Genomic DNA, 13,300 nt, shown 5'->3' on the forward strand with positions numbered 1-13,300 from the left:
TGATCAGCTCTCCCCTCGCCTGCATTTGGCCAGGCTAAACAAGCCAAGATCCCCTCTCATAAGGCAGGTTTTCCATTCCTCGGTTCAGCCTAGTAGCCCTTCTTTGCACCCGTTGCAGCTAGACGGCATCTTTTGTAAACACGGGAGACCAGAACTGCACACAGTATTCCAGAGGAGGGCTCCCAGTGCCTTGTACAAGGTATTAACACTTCCCTGTCTCTCCTGGAAATACCTCACCTGACACATCCTAGGACCGCATTAGCCCTTTTCATGGGCACATCCCATTGAGGGCTCCTAGTTGTGGACAGGAAGGGGAGCGAAGCCAGCCACAGAGCATTCAGACAGCAGGAGTGGAGTGAACCATTGAGTCAAGTTCAATGTAGACGTCCACCTAGATCTGTGCTCCCTTCTGACACACCCTTTTGCCATCCTCACGTGTGCTCCAGCCCGGCCCAGCCTATGGCTCCCTTTGCCTCTTGGGAAGGAAGGCTCCTGATGGCCACACACTGCAGTGTCCTGGCTGGCTAGGTAAGTGGGGCCCTGGCAGCTGCCTCAAACCCTGAAGGCCCAGCAACATGGTGACAGGACAGGCAGCCCTAGGGGGTGGGGCCCTTGGGAAGGCACCAGGCGAGAGCATGGTGTACAGTGGTGGTAGGTTCATGGATCTCAGCAGCCCAATGGCAGGGTCTAGCCCCCAGGGGTGGGAGGCCGCCGTGGGAGGGGGATTTCAGCTGTGTGCAGAATTGTGCCAGCACAGTTCAAATACTTGGCAGTGGCTGTGCTGGGGTTAAAGGACCATTCTCAGCCCAGCTCCAGTCCCAGGCTGAACACAGGCTTTATCCAGGGCGTAACCCAGCCTGGCTCTGGTATCACCCGAGCTCAGGGGCGCTGAGGCCAGCGGAAGCTCTGGGGAGACAGGCCCATGAACTCCCAGAAAAGGGGCAGTGGGAACTGCAACATTCAGTTCCTTTGGTTTGTAGAGGGATGCGGCAGGTGGAAATCCCCAGCCCTGGTGCTGGCTCAGGACCCAAAGCCTGGCACCTGACACAGCTGTGCCAAAGCCATGGAGAGACACTGCCGGCAACAGCCCCTGGCTTTGGCCAGATGCCCCAGGGCCGCTGTGGCCAGCTGGCCCCTCACTGCTTACAGGGGTAGCCTGAGCCAGCGGCCAGGCGCTGCAGAAAGGGCAGGGACTGCGGAAGAGCTGCCCCCCCCACTCCCGCGAGGGGCAGGCAGGATGGGGTGCCCAGACAGCAAGTGTGAAAAATCGGGACAGGGTGGGGGGTAATAGGAGCCCAAAAATCAGGCCTGTCCCTATAAAATCGGGCCATCTGGTCACCCTAAGGCACAGCCAGGGCTGACCAGCCCCCAGCACCGACAGCAGGAGGAGACAGAGCGAGGGGCTGCCCTTCCCTCCCCATGGGGGAGCCCAGCCCTGCCCTGGGGCCTGGCCAGGCACCACAGGGTGGAGCAGAGCAGAGAAATAGCAAAAGTGAAACTGCTGCTGCTTGAAAAGGGGAAGTTTGGAGGGGGGGGGGGCTGGTCCATGATTGGCTGCGCTGGGCTTCCCGAGGGGGAATTGCCTTGGGCGTCTCTGCATAAAACAGCCAGACCTGGAGGGGCAGCCAGGCAAGCGGGGCCAGGCCCCGGCTGGAGAGGGAGGAAAGGAGCCCATCTTCCACCCCACCCCACCCCTCCCCAGCCTCTGCCTCTGGGCAGCCTGGGGCCACCCAAGCAGACTCCACACTCAGCTGGCAGCGTGCAGAGCCCTGCCCCTGGCCTGCCAGGCTCCCTCCTGCCCAGTGCAGCATTCGGCTGGGGCACAGCGGGGGAGCCTTGTGCCCAGAGGACCCCGCGCAGCCCCCAGTCCTACTGGGGGCTGGGGAAGGAGCCTGAACCTGGCACAGGCGGAGGATGGCTGCACAGGACGACGCTCCCACCCTCAGGACTGGCAGGTGAGAGGAGGGAGCTGTGCCCTGCTGGGAGAGCTGCCCTTGACTGGCACAGCTGGGTGCTGGCATTCGATCCCTCACCCTGTCCAGCCACGTGCTGTGGTGCAGGTTTGAATCCCACCCAAAGGTTTCCTATGTGCTCCCTGTCACCCAGGGCGTCTCCTGACCGAGCGACCGACCGAGGGTGGAGGAGCCAAGTGCCCCTGGGCTGGCCCTGCCATGTGTCTGGGGGCAGGAGAAAGCTGGCAGCACCACAGCTGGGGTGTGGCCCCCAGCGGGGAGCCCGGTCGGAAATCAATCAGAGCACATGGGAGAGGTGCATGCAGGCTGCCCACCCACCTGTGCCAGGTTGGGAAGCCAGCGCCCTTGGGCAAGGGGATGGGAGAGTATTGGGTCACCCCTTTTCCTCTCCACTGCCCCTCCCTCTCCCAGCCTCTCACCTCCTTGTGGGAGGCCACCTCCCCCAGCTGCAACCACCCGCAACGAGCCCAGGCCTGCACCACAGGTGGAAGGGCCGAGCGGTGGGCGCTGGCTGTGCTGAGCATATCGCGGACTAGAGCCCTGGAGGGAACACACGGTTCCCCAGCTGTTCACTAAGGCCACTCTCCTATGGCAGTGTCTCTGCGATCCACCATCCCACCCATGCACCCTCCATCCCGGCCCCCCACCCCTCGGCCTGCAGCCCTGGCTCCTGGCCCACACGAGGAAATCCAGCCCCGGACATGGGAACCCCTCTAAAACCTTCTTGTGACCCACCGCTTGGGATATGCGGGGCTAGGGAGACACCGCTAGCTTAGTCACTCCTCCCTTGGGCTGGAATTCCCCCCAGCCTAGCCCCACGTCTGCCCCATGGCACGGAGAGAGGGAGGGACCTGCTGAACACTTTACCAACACAGGCACTTGCAGGGCTTAATTTGTGCCAGGTCAGAGCCTCGGGCACCTCCGGGCCTGGCGGTTCAGAGCCTCGGGCACCTCCGGGCCTGGCGGTTCAGAGCCCGGCACCTCCGGGCCTGGCGGTTCAGAGCCCCGGCACCTCTTTCATTACAGGAGAAACACTGGGCACTTCTCTTTGTCAGGCATGTGCTGCTGGGACAGTCTGGAACCAGAGTAGCCAGCAGCTCCCCCCACAGCCAGAGCTCCTGCCCCACTCCCCACAATGACCCCCATTAGGAGAGGGTGAGGCTAGCATATCCGGGAGCTCCCCCCATGGCCAGCACTCCTGCCCTGCCTCCCCTCAGCATCCCCTGAGCACAGGGATACTCTCACAGCCAGCGCTCCTGCCCCACTTCCCACAGTGCCCCCCATTGGGGGAGGCCGGGACCAGAGTGGCCAGGATCTGCCCCCATCCCGCCCACACAGCCAGCACCCTTGCAGCCCGTGCTGTGAGCTGGTGCTTTGCTCTGTCACTGCGAGCTGTTGCTCGCTAATATGAAAAGATGGTCTGAATTCCCCTCTGCCCCATACACCACCAACTCTCCAGTTCCTGTTTCCCAGCTCCCCACAAGCATTTCCTCCTTGCAGTTGCTCTGCCTGCCAAGAGCTCTCAGCCCCACAGTGGGGAAGGGCCCAGTCTGCAGAGGCCAGGTACAGAGCATGCACTGTTGAGGGGGCAAGGTTGCCTGGCCCTGTCGCAGGCAGAGATGGGGGGGCCCCCCCACATTACAGTGATAATGTCCTATTTATACAGCACTCCAGAGTTGCAAATAGGCGGCAGAGCCCCTGCTCCAAAGAGCCTGCAGCCGGACTGATGCCATTGGGGGATTAGCTAGGGAGCGGTGTATGTGTGTTCAGCTGCCGCCCCATGTCCCACTACCCCCGGCCTGGTGTTCCCAGTGGGGGGGGGGCGGGGTGGAGGGGTACAGGGAAGGATCCTGGAAGGATCCAGTGACTGCTGTATTTGCAATTTGACCCTCTGTGCTTTTCAGCCTGGCTGTGCTGGGCTGGAGGTGCTGCAGCAGTGGGCCAGGGCACAACGCAGACCAAGGAGACAGGCTGCCCCGCTTCACCTAGCCAGGCAGGCCCTCCTCACACTGGAGGGGCCAGGCAGCGCAGGCTTGTCAGGGGAGGGGGGTTGCAGACAAGTTCCACTAACAGGCAGCTTCTCTGTCTGGTGAGAGGCACCTGAGCAGGACTGGGAGTGGTGCCCTCTCCTGGCAGGGCTGAGGGAGTCCTGGGACAGGCAGGGATGAGAAGCAGGACTGGGCCACTGCGGCTCCTCGGTGCCTGTCTGCCCCTCCCCACTGAGCTTGCTAACGTGCACTAGAGCCTGCCCTGTGCCAGTGCCTGCGAGGGGGGCAGGCGGGAGGGCAGCGCCAGGGGCCTGGAGAGAGCTGAGGAGCAGGGGCGCAGGCAGAGAGAACCTTGGGGTGTCTCTCCCTAGGGATTTCCGCTGTGCCCTCATCTCCAGCCAACGCCTTCACCCAAGTAACAACTCATGATTAGCAAGGCCGCCAGCCTCCCCGGGCAGAATCTACCGGCCTCCCCTGCATCCCAAGGCCTGCGGGAGGAGCCCTGCTGGAGCTCGGGGCAGGGCTGCTGCTAGTGTAAATCCCAGGCAGGTCTCACCCCCAAAGCACTGGGCTTTGCACTTGAAGCACTGCTCGCTGGAACCACACCCGCCACTAAACCCAGGGGACTCGCCCCTTCCATGCAGAGCAGCTTGGCCCCAGGGACCTGGCATGCCCCAGCCCCTTGCAGCGCCAACACATCCTTCCCACAGCCCAGAGGCAGAGCCTGAGCCTTTGGGGTGGCAGACGGTCCAGGGCAGAGCCAGCTTCAAGCCCCACCTTGCGCCAGCTTGTGGCTGTGACTCCCTGCTGAGGAGTCCGGGCACTGCTCACAGCTGACTTTCTGCCAGTTTTCAGAGCCTGCCCTGGAATTACCCTGGGCACGTGGGGGAGGGGGAGCAACTTCACTTCCTGCTCTTCCTCCCATCTGCTTGGATCCAGCCACCCCATGAGCCCTGAATGAGGGCGCAGCCGCTGAATCCCCTTACTGAGTGGAAGGCCGAAGCAGCAGGTGGTTGTCAGGGCTGGTCACACCTTGCTAGCAACTGTCTGTGAAACCTTCAGAGAGGAGCAGAAGAGAAGAGAGGCCAGGTCGGGAATTCCTCCGGGATTGCCCCCACCGTCCCTCACAGACCCTCCCTGGGATGTCCCCTCCTTCTACCAGCGCTGGTGCTGCTCCCAACTCAGCAATCGGCAACCGAACCCTGACTCCTGCTCCCCACCTCAAACCAGCAGCCCTGCCTGCTTCTCCCCTCCCTGCATGAGCCTAGCTGGCCTCTGAGGTGCTGAACACCTCTGGGCCCCCTCCCTCGCTGGCAGTGCGTAAGCCAGGATGAAAGGACAGGGGGAGCGGGGGGGCTGTCTCAGGTTTCCAGGCATTAAAGAAGCCTCTCCTACAATGCCAGATGCTCCTTCCCTAGGAAAGGGCTGGTCCAGGTGAGCTCTTTGTTCTCCTCCGTCTGCCTTTGCAGTTTTAGCCACCCTGTTCAGAGCCCCTCCTGCTGGGAGCAGGGCCAGGCCGGCAGTGCTGCTACCAGCCTCTTCTTACCACCAACACACTGACTCCCTCCCTAGAACCATCTTCCAGCACTGCACTGCCTGGGCTCCACCCCAGAGCCAGAGCTTCTGCCCTGTTCCTTGTAGAGCCTCCTGCCGGGAGTGGAACTGCTGCAAGATCCCTCTCCCCCCATTATAACTGTATCTCTACAGCTCCTTCCCTACGCCAACCCCTTACAAACCAGGCATGTACTCACAGAGCTCACTATACCCACCATCAGACTGCAGCCCCCTCTGGGGTGGAGCACAGAAGCTCTCTAACAGCACCCAGCACCAGCTTTGGAGGAGGAAGTGAAGAAGAATCCCTTGTCCAACGGACAGGGCATAAGGACTTTAGCAGAACGTCATTACCCAAATGGTACTTTTGGCCAGGACACATGCCCAGCGATCTTTACTAACCCTGCGTGGGCAGGTCTTCCTGGAGAGAGGTCACCTCCAGCGGCCCAGGCCACAGAGCACCATGGTCACACACTGGGGTCACTAATGACCCCGAGGGAAGAGCACCACTTTACATCAACACTTCCTGTAGCTCCCCAGATCTCTAAAACCCAGCACCTGACTCTGCGTAGAGCAGCTTAGCTTACGAAGTCTGAGCAGATCACAGCACCTGCAGCGAGTGGGACGGCTCCATTCCTTGGCCCCTCTGCTGGGGTCAGAGGCTTCTCTGCTCCTGTGGCTAGACTGCATAACGGTGATGGGCCCGCAGCATTGACTAACCATGCTCCTGAGGGCTTGATTCTGGAGGGGTTCCTCTTCCTAGAGTGATCTGCTGCACGCTCATGGACCCTGGGAAGAGGCTGCTGGGTGAGTTCAGGATGTTCCCACCTCTCCCTCATGTGGGTCCCACTGTTGGCAGCTGTGGTAAGTGATCGTCCTCTCCTGGATGTATCCCACTAGGGAGTCTCAGGCTGACGTTTGACTGTTCGCAGTGTTGTTGTAGCCTTGCTACTTTATGGGGTGTTAGTCTGTCTTTCTCTACACCCACCCCAGGAATCTGAAGCTGGACTTTCCTGCTGGGCCTGGTTCCTGGGGATTGTGGCACTGGATACCCACCTGCCCACTCGATGGCGCGACAGCGGGCAACGGAATCCCAAAAGCAGCTGTCTTCCTCTGAGCATCCCAGCTGCGGTTGGATTTCGTTACCTGCTCTCCTGCCCGGGCATCTGTCAGCCCATCCTGCACACCAAGGGCTCATAGCATCATATGCATTTTCAAGCGCTCTGCCAGCCCCTGAGACACTGCTCCAAGGACCATTCCTGACAGGTAGGTAGGGTAACCAGATAGCAAGTGTGAAAAATCAGAACAGGAGGTGGGGGCTAATAGATACCTATACAAGAAAAAGCCCCACATATCGGGACTGTCCCTATAAAATCGGGACATCTGGTCATGCTATAGGTAGGCACCAGGGCTTCCTGGGTCTCTTCCTTTGGGATAATGGTTTGTTCTAATGGACTAGAAGTAACTCCTTCCCTTAACAGCCTCTGCAGGACTTTCTCGGCACAACGGGCCCTTGGATGGTTTGCTGGTCTCTGTGTATGCCAGAGGAGCCAGGCCAGTTTCAGGTAGTTACACAGCCAGTTCTCTGGCTGCTTTAAACAACAGGCCAAGAGGTGGGTGGAATGGCGGCATAGCGGTGACAGGAACACAGACCACACACGTTCCTGTTGTGAGCTAGGGTGAGAGCACCGGGACGCACCAAGCTGGGGAGTGAGGCCACTAGCTTTACGCAGTAACCTCTTGGATTGAGGGGAGTTTGGTTAGTTCCCTGTTGCAACAAAAAGCTCTGCAAAGACAACTGGGTCCAACTGCTCAGGAGTGGGAGAGCTGGAAGAGCAGGGGGCTGCGGGCCAGGGCTAGGAGACGGTGGCAGGGCTGATCTGGAAGAGCAGGGGGCTGCGGGCCAGGGCTAGGAGGCAGCAGGGCCGGTCTGGAAGAGCAGGGGGCTGCGGGCCAGGGCTAGGAGACGGTGGCAGGGCTGGTCTGGAAGAGCAGGGGACTGCGGGCCAGGGCTAGGAGGCAGCAGGGCCGGTCTGGAAGAGCAGGGGGCTGTGGGCCAGGGCTAGGAGGTGGCAGGGCCAGTCTGGGATAGCAGGGAGCTGCGGGCCAGGGCTAGGAGGCGGCATGGCCAGTCTGGGATAATAGGGGGCTGCGGGCCAGGGCTAGGAGGCGGGGCAGGGCTGGTCTGGAAGAGCAGGGGGCTGTGGGCCAGGGCTAGGAGACAGTGGCAGGGCTGGTCTGGAAGAGCTGGGGGCTGTGGGCCAGGGCTAGGAGGCGGCAGGGCCAGTCTGGGATAGCAGGGGCTGGTATTCCTGCACAGCAGCAGAATGAGGGAGACTGGGATACCCCAGGTGGTGGGTGTCAGGAGTTTTAAGCTCTGCTCTTTAACATGCCCGGGCTCCTTCTTGCTGTGGGGGCCCTGGGCCTCTGGGCAGCCACTCCCATGAATGAGCCCAGCAAGTGCTGTCACTGTGGCTGCCTGCCTTGATCTGGGGAAGCAGAGACTCTGCAGGCAGGAGAAACAGGAAGTGAAGGCAGGGCCTGAACAAGCGAAAGAGAAACCTCCAGTCCCACCCAACAGTTACTGCAACAGGTGCTTGGCTGCAGATGGGCCTTCCAGGGAGCTTCAAACAGAGCCAAGAGACCCCACTCCTGGGGCGGAGGGGACGGACAGCCAGACAGGCACTCAGCACTTTGCTGGGTAAAGTGGCCAGTTCCCCGCCCTGAGCTGGGACCTGCAGAGGGCTCCACACAGGGTGCACTCCCACCCAGGCACTGTGTTGCCTCTAGGGTGACCGGACAGCAAGTCTGAGAAATCGGGACAGGGAGTGGAGGGTAAAAGGAGCCTATATACAATAAAGCCCCCAAAATTGGGACTGTCCCTATAAAATCGGCCCATCTGGTCACCCGATTTGCCTCTCCAGTGTACTTGAAAGCCCCACCTCAAAGGACATGTGGTCCTGGGACCTACTGCAGCAGCAGTTCTGGGTGGGGCAAAGTGGGCACCCCACAAACTGAACCTAGCTGCAGTTCAAAGGCAGGTCCCAGATCACATCTGGGCTTGCGTGTGTTGGGGTGAGGCACAGTACATCTCCCCACTGGCCGGGCTCCTCTTTGACATGAGCGAGGTCTGGTTAGACCAGGGAGGAGCTGGCCCCGGTTCCTCGCTGCCTGCACTGAGCAGGGGGAGCAGCAGGAGGCTGAGTCCACAGGGCTCTCCTGCAGTCTGGTGCTCCTGCTAGCTAAAGATAGCTGCGTGCTTCCTGGGGAGAAACCACCAGAAGAGGCTCTGCAGAAGTGGCAGTCACCAGCTGCCGGCCACAATGTGGATGTGGCCATCTGCAGCAGGCCAGAGAGGACCCCAGCAGGAGGCTAAAGTCACAAGACACATGCACGTGCTTCCTGCTGCTGTGAGTGTAACTCAGGCTCGGGGGAGGAGGACTCTTCCCCAGCTCTGCGCCACAGGCTGGGCTTTGCACCAGGTAGTGCTCAGAAAAGGAGGGATCCAGCCAGCCCAGCACTGGGAGAGAGAGAACTCCTGGGCAGAGCCACGGGGGGATGTGGCTGGGAAAAGCTCAGGGTCGTGTCTATAAGGACCTTCCCATTAGCTACTGGAGAACGGACTGGCCTTGCCTGCTAGTGGGTGACCGCACTGTCTGTGGCAGTTCCTCTGTGCAGGTGAGCCCACAGTGCCTCGCCCCTGAGAAACAGCATCAGCCTTGGGCAGGAGGGATACACCCAGGGCCAATTCCTCTTCCCCTAGCAGGAGGCTCCCTCCAGGCCAGGATGGAGAGTTTGGGCAGGACGTCACTGTCCTGCTGCCCTTTCGGTTTCCAAGTGGCCTGACCTCCATCTCTAGATGGACAAGGAAGGAGCTGAGGGCAGATGAAATGTTCCTAGACAGCAACTGAATGAGGTGCTCAAAGGCACTGGGCGGGTGGCGGTGGATCCAGGGTTGGGCTGGATGCAGCACTTGAGAGGAATGGGAAGTGAAGGCAGGGGAAGAACAGTGGGGTCCTGGAGCTCCAACCAGAGTCTCAGTTTGTGCCCTGGGCATGGCAGCAGTGAGACGCAGCAGCAAGCCTGAGGTGCTAGCACATAACGTTTGTCAGATTCCTCATCCCTTCTAAATGGGGCTGGGGAAGGGGCACTCTCTGCTCTCAGAGCTCCAGACATAGGAACCAGGGTGACACTGGAGTCACTGTCAGGACACCTGGGGGCAGCGTGGTACTTCCATGGAGAAGCAGCCATGTGGGTGATTTCAGCTGGAACATGACACATTCTAGCCGCTGGCGAGAAATTGCTTTGGAATGACACGATCACTCCCGCTGAGCGAGCAGCCAGAGCGCCATCGGGAATATTGTGTCCGCCCAAAGCTCTTTCGGCACCTCCTGGAGGAAGACTGCGCCCCATTAGCCCAGCATGTGATCCCGAGGATCCCACCCTGCCTGCACGTAGGTGTGTGACTGCAGGCAGACCACTCTTCCCCGACTCTCCTGGTCTGTGGCCTTCAGTCCATGTGTGCCTGCCTCTGGAACTCTCAATACAACGTGCAAAATGACTTGATACGTGGCTCATTATTACCTAGCGGGCAGACGAGGGCTGGGCGTCAGGACTCCTAGCTTTGGTCTAGCAGTCAGAGCAGTGGACAAGGGCTCTATTCCAGCTCTACTACTACTCTGGCCCTTCGTTTTCCTGCGTGGCCTACGGAGATAATACATCCTTCCCTGCCTCCCCTGGGGCTGGCAGCCTTCACTTCCGATCCCACAGAAGGGGCTGGAGCCAGGCTGTGTTGGCCTGTTTTCCTAGTGCCCCCTTTTTGCTTTGCTGTCTCAGCAGGAAGTGCTCAGTCTGGTTCTGAATTGGTTCCAGCCCATGACAGCCCACACGCCCTCACCACATCCTGTGTCATGGGAAGGTGAGGAGATCTGTGTATTGGGGGAGACCCTCAGGATGTTCTGATCACCACACCCCAACTTCTCAGACTCCTGCTGAGCCATGTGCCCCCAACTCCCAATAATACTGCGTCTCCTTTGCCTGCCCTGCCGAGTTCCCTGAACCGGGGCTGCCTGCTGGAACTGGAGTGGTTCCTCCCTGCTACCGGGGTGCTTGGCGTTGCCCTCCTGAGGCAAGCCCTGCCTGGTCTCCCTGCTGCACCAGGGGCCAGCTGCTCCTGCAGACTCCCCAGGGCAGGGGAGCAGCCCGAGCCTAGGCCTTTTGCTAGTGGACTTGGCTCCCGCTGCACTGGGTTCTCAGAATTGCACACCCACCCTCGGATGCGCCCAGAGGAAGCAGTGATGGAAGCCCCTGTGCAGATGTCGTGCTGGAGGTTTCCCCACTGAGCCGTTTAACCGTGCTCAGAGCAAGCCCAGAGCTGGCAGTGGTTACTGCCGCGCCTCGTCTATACTAGAGCATGAGCGCTGTCGCCAGCTGTGGCGCTGCGATGGTGGAAAACGTAGCCCCAGCCCCATGATCGCTCTCCTGCCTCTCTTCTTTTCTCTTCTCAGGCTGGACACAGCTGGGCCCGCAGGCTGGAGAGCCCAGCCAGGCTATGCAGGAGCAGGGGAACACCCTGAGGCGCACAGGTCTCTTCCTGTCACTGCAGACAGTCAGTAGTTGGTCTGGCGTGAGCAGGAATTCTCAGATCACCTCTTGGCTGTGAGTGGTGGTGCAGAGAACACTGCACCTTTGCTGCATGTCACCCAAGGGAGGAGGAAATGGAGGGGACAGAGAGGTCTCTCCCATCGCTAACCTGTCTGCGGCTACAGGCGGATCCAGCGTGGCCCAACACCCAGAGCTGGCTAGTGGCCAGACATGCAGAGGCCTCTTGGTGCCAGCCCTCCAGCGAACGCCACTTCATTCACGTCTCGTTTCTAACAAACCCAGTGTAATCAGCTCTCCCTCAGATTGCCCATGGGAAGTGGGCCCCAAGGTGCCCTTCCCCCTCCATGGCTTGTGGGTGTGGCCTAGCATTAGCTTATACGCCCTTTGGGACAGGGAGCTCAGCCTGCCACCCACCTGGCGGCACCAGGCCCACCGAGAGCACTACACACCTAACAACAGTATCTCCAGAGCAAACATGGAGCCCCGAAGGGGACTTCCCAACGTATCAAAGGGAGCCAGATTGCCAGCTCTCACCGAGGCTAGGAAAGCAGGGCAGATCCCCAGGCCTCAGCACACAGTCTGCAGCTACATCTGGGGGATATGATAGAGGTTTAGATGATCAGGAACGGTTTGGAGAAAGTGACTAAGGAAGAGTTATCTACCCCTTCACATAACACAAGATCCAGGGGTCACTGATGAAATGACAGGCAGCAGGTTTAAACTAAACACAACACACAACAAACTTCTTCACACAACACACAGTCACCCTGTGGAACTCATTGCCAGGGATGTTGTGAAAGCCAAAGTAAAACTAGGTTCAAAAACAAATTAGATGGGTGGATAGGTCCAGCAATGGCTATGAGCAAAGATGCAACCCTACACTCTGGATTTGCCTAAGCCTCTGATTGCCAGATGCTGGGACTGGACAACAGGGGACGGCTCACTGGAAGCACCAGGATACTGTGCTAGAGAGACCTTTGTTCTGACCCAGCAGGGCCCTTCGTATGTTCTGTGGCCCAGTGAATTTCCCCAAGTTTCTGCTGGGAAATGCTCCGTTTGTGCATCAGCTACATGTCACCTAAGGGAGAGCGAGCTCAATGGCACTTTGGGCACCTATATCGATGCCAACCACCACTGCCATGGTGGCAGGAGAGCCCAGGACGCAGGGAGAATGTGACAAAGGCGGCTAAGCTGATAGTCTTCAAATCCCCTTGGCCTGCCCTAGAGCCTGCTGCTGGAGGGCCTTGATTTGCGTTGGGCCTCTAGACACTACGGTACCGCACAGCAGTCAGTCTGCTGTAGGGGAGAGTCAGACAAAGCACAGCAGCTGTGGTCAGTTTCAGACTGGGTCGTGACATGCCCCCTTCCTAAATGCCCATCTCATCTCAGCTGGGTACTGCCCGTTTTCTGCAGTTCGCAAAACCCCCAAACTACTGCACAACAAACAGCACAGGGCCTAATAACAGTGACCCACCTTGGTGAAGCACTTTGAGATCTAGAGTTTCAACTGCTGCCAAGATGCTAAGTATGTTAACAATGGTTACAGGCAGCAGAGGACTAAGGGTTTTATTTCCTTTAGGACAGGGCAATATCTACCTTTCTTCGTCCCATCAGCTAAAGGTTCTCCACTGGGAAGCAACGGACAACGTTCCTAGATACTGCTCCCTCTGCCCCCCACAGGGTCTGCTCTGCCCACAGACCGCTAGCCCAACGGGAAGAGACGTGGGGACAAGGAGAATGGGGTAGGGGAAGAAATTGGAAGTGGGGTAGGTGAATGGCTCTAGTAGTTCCAGTTTTTTTGGAAGCCACCTGTTGGGCAAATTCAGCCATTGCCCATGGCTGTCAGTTGTGGGCTTGAACCGGCCTGAAGTTTGGGCTGCCCAAGTTCCACCCCAAAACTAAATGAGTTCTGCTCGTAGCAAGTGGGCAGCAGCACTGTGCCAATGCCCAGCACACAGAGTCACACAGTAGTAGTAGACAGGGAAAGTCAAGAGCAGCAGACACAGCAGCCTGCTGCGTCATTACCTTGGCCATACTGATCGCACTTGAGAGCAAAGGTCGCAGCTCTCTAAGGCTGCAGAGAGACAGCTGCAGGTCTTTTGGTGAAACCACACGGCCCGGCCCGTGTATGTGGGACATCAGACTAGCTGCTCACAATGCTCTAAAGCCTTCAGGCCTATGATG

This window comes from Gopherus flavomarginatus, chromosome 6 (assembly GCF_025201925.1).
Source record: "Gopherus flavomarginatus isolate rGopFla2 chromosome 6, rGopFla2.mat.asm, whole genome shotgun sequence".
Lineage (NCBI taxonomy): Eukaryota > Metazoa > Chordata > Testudines > Testudinidae > Gopherus > Gopherus flavomarginatus.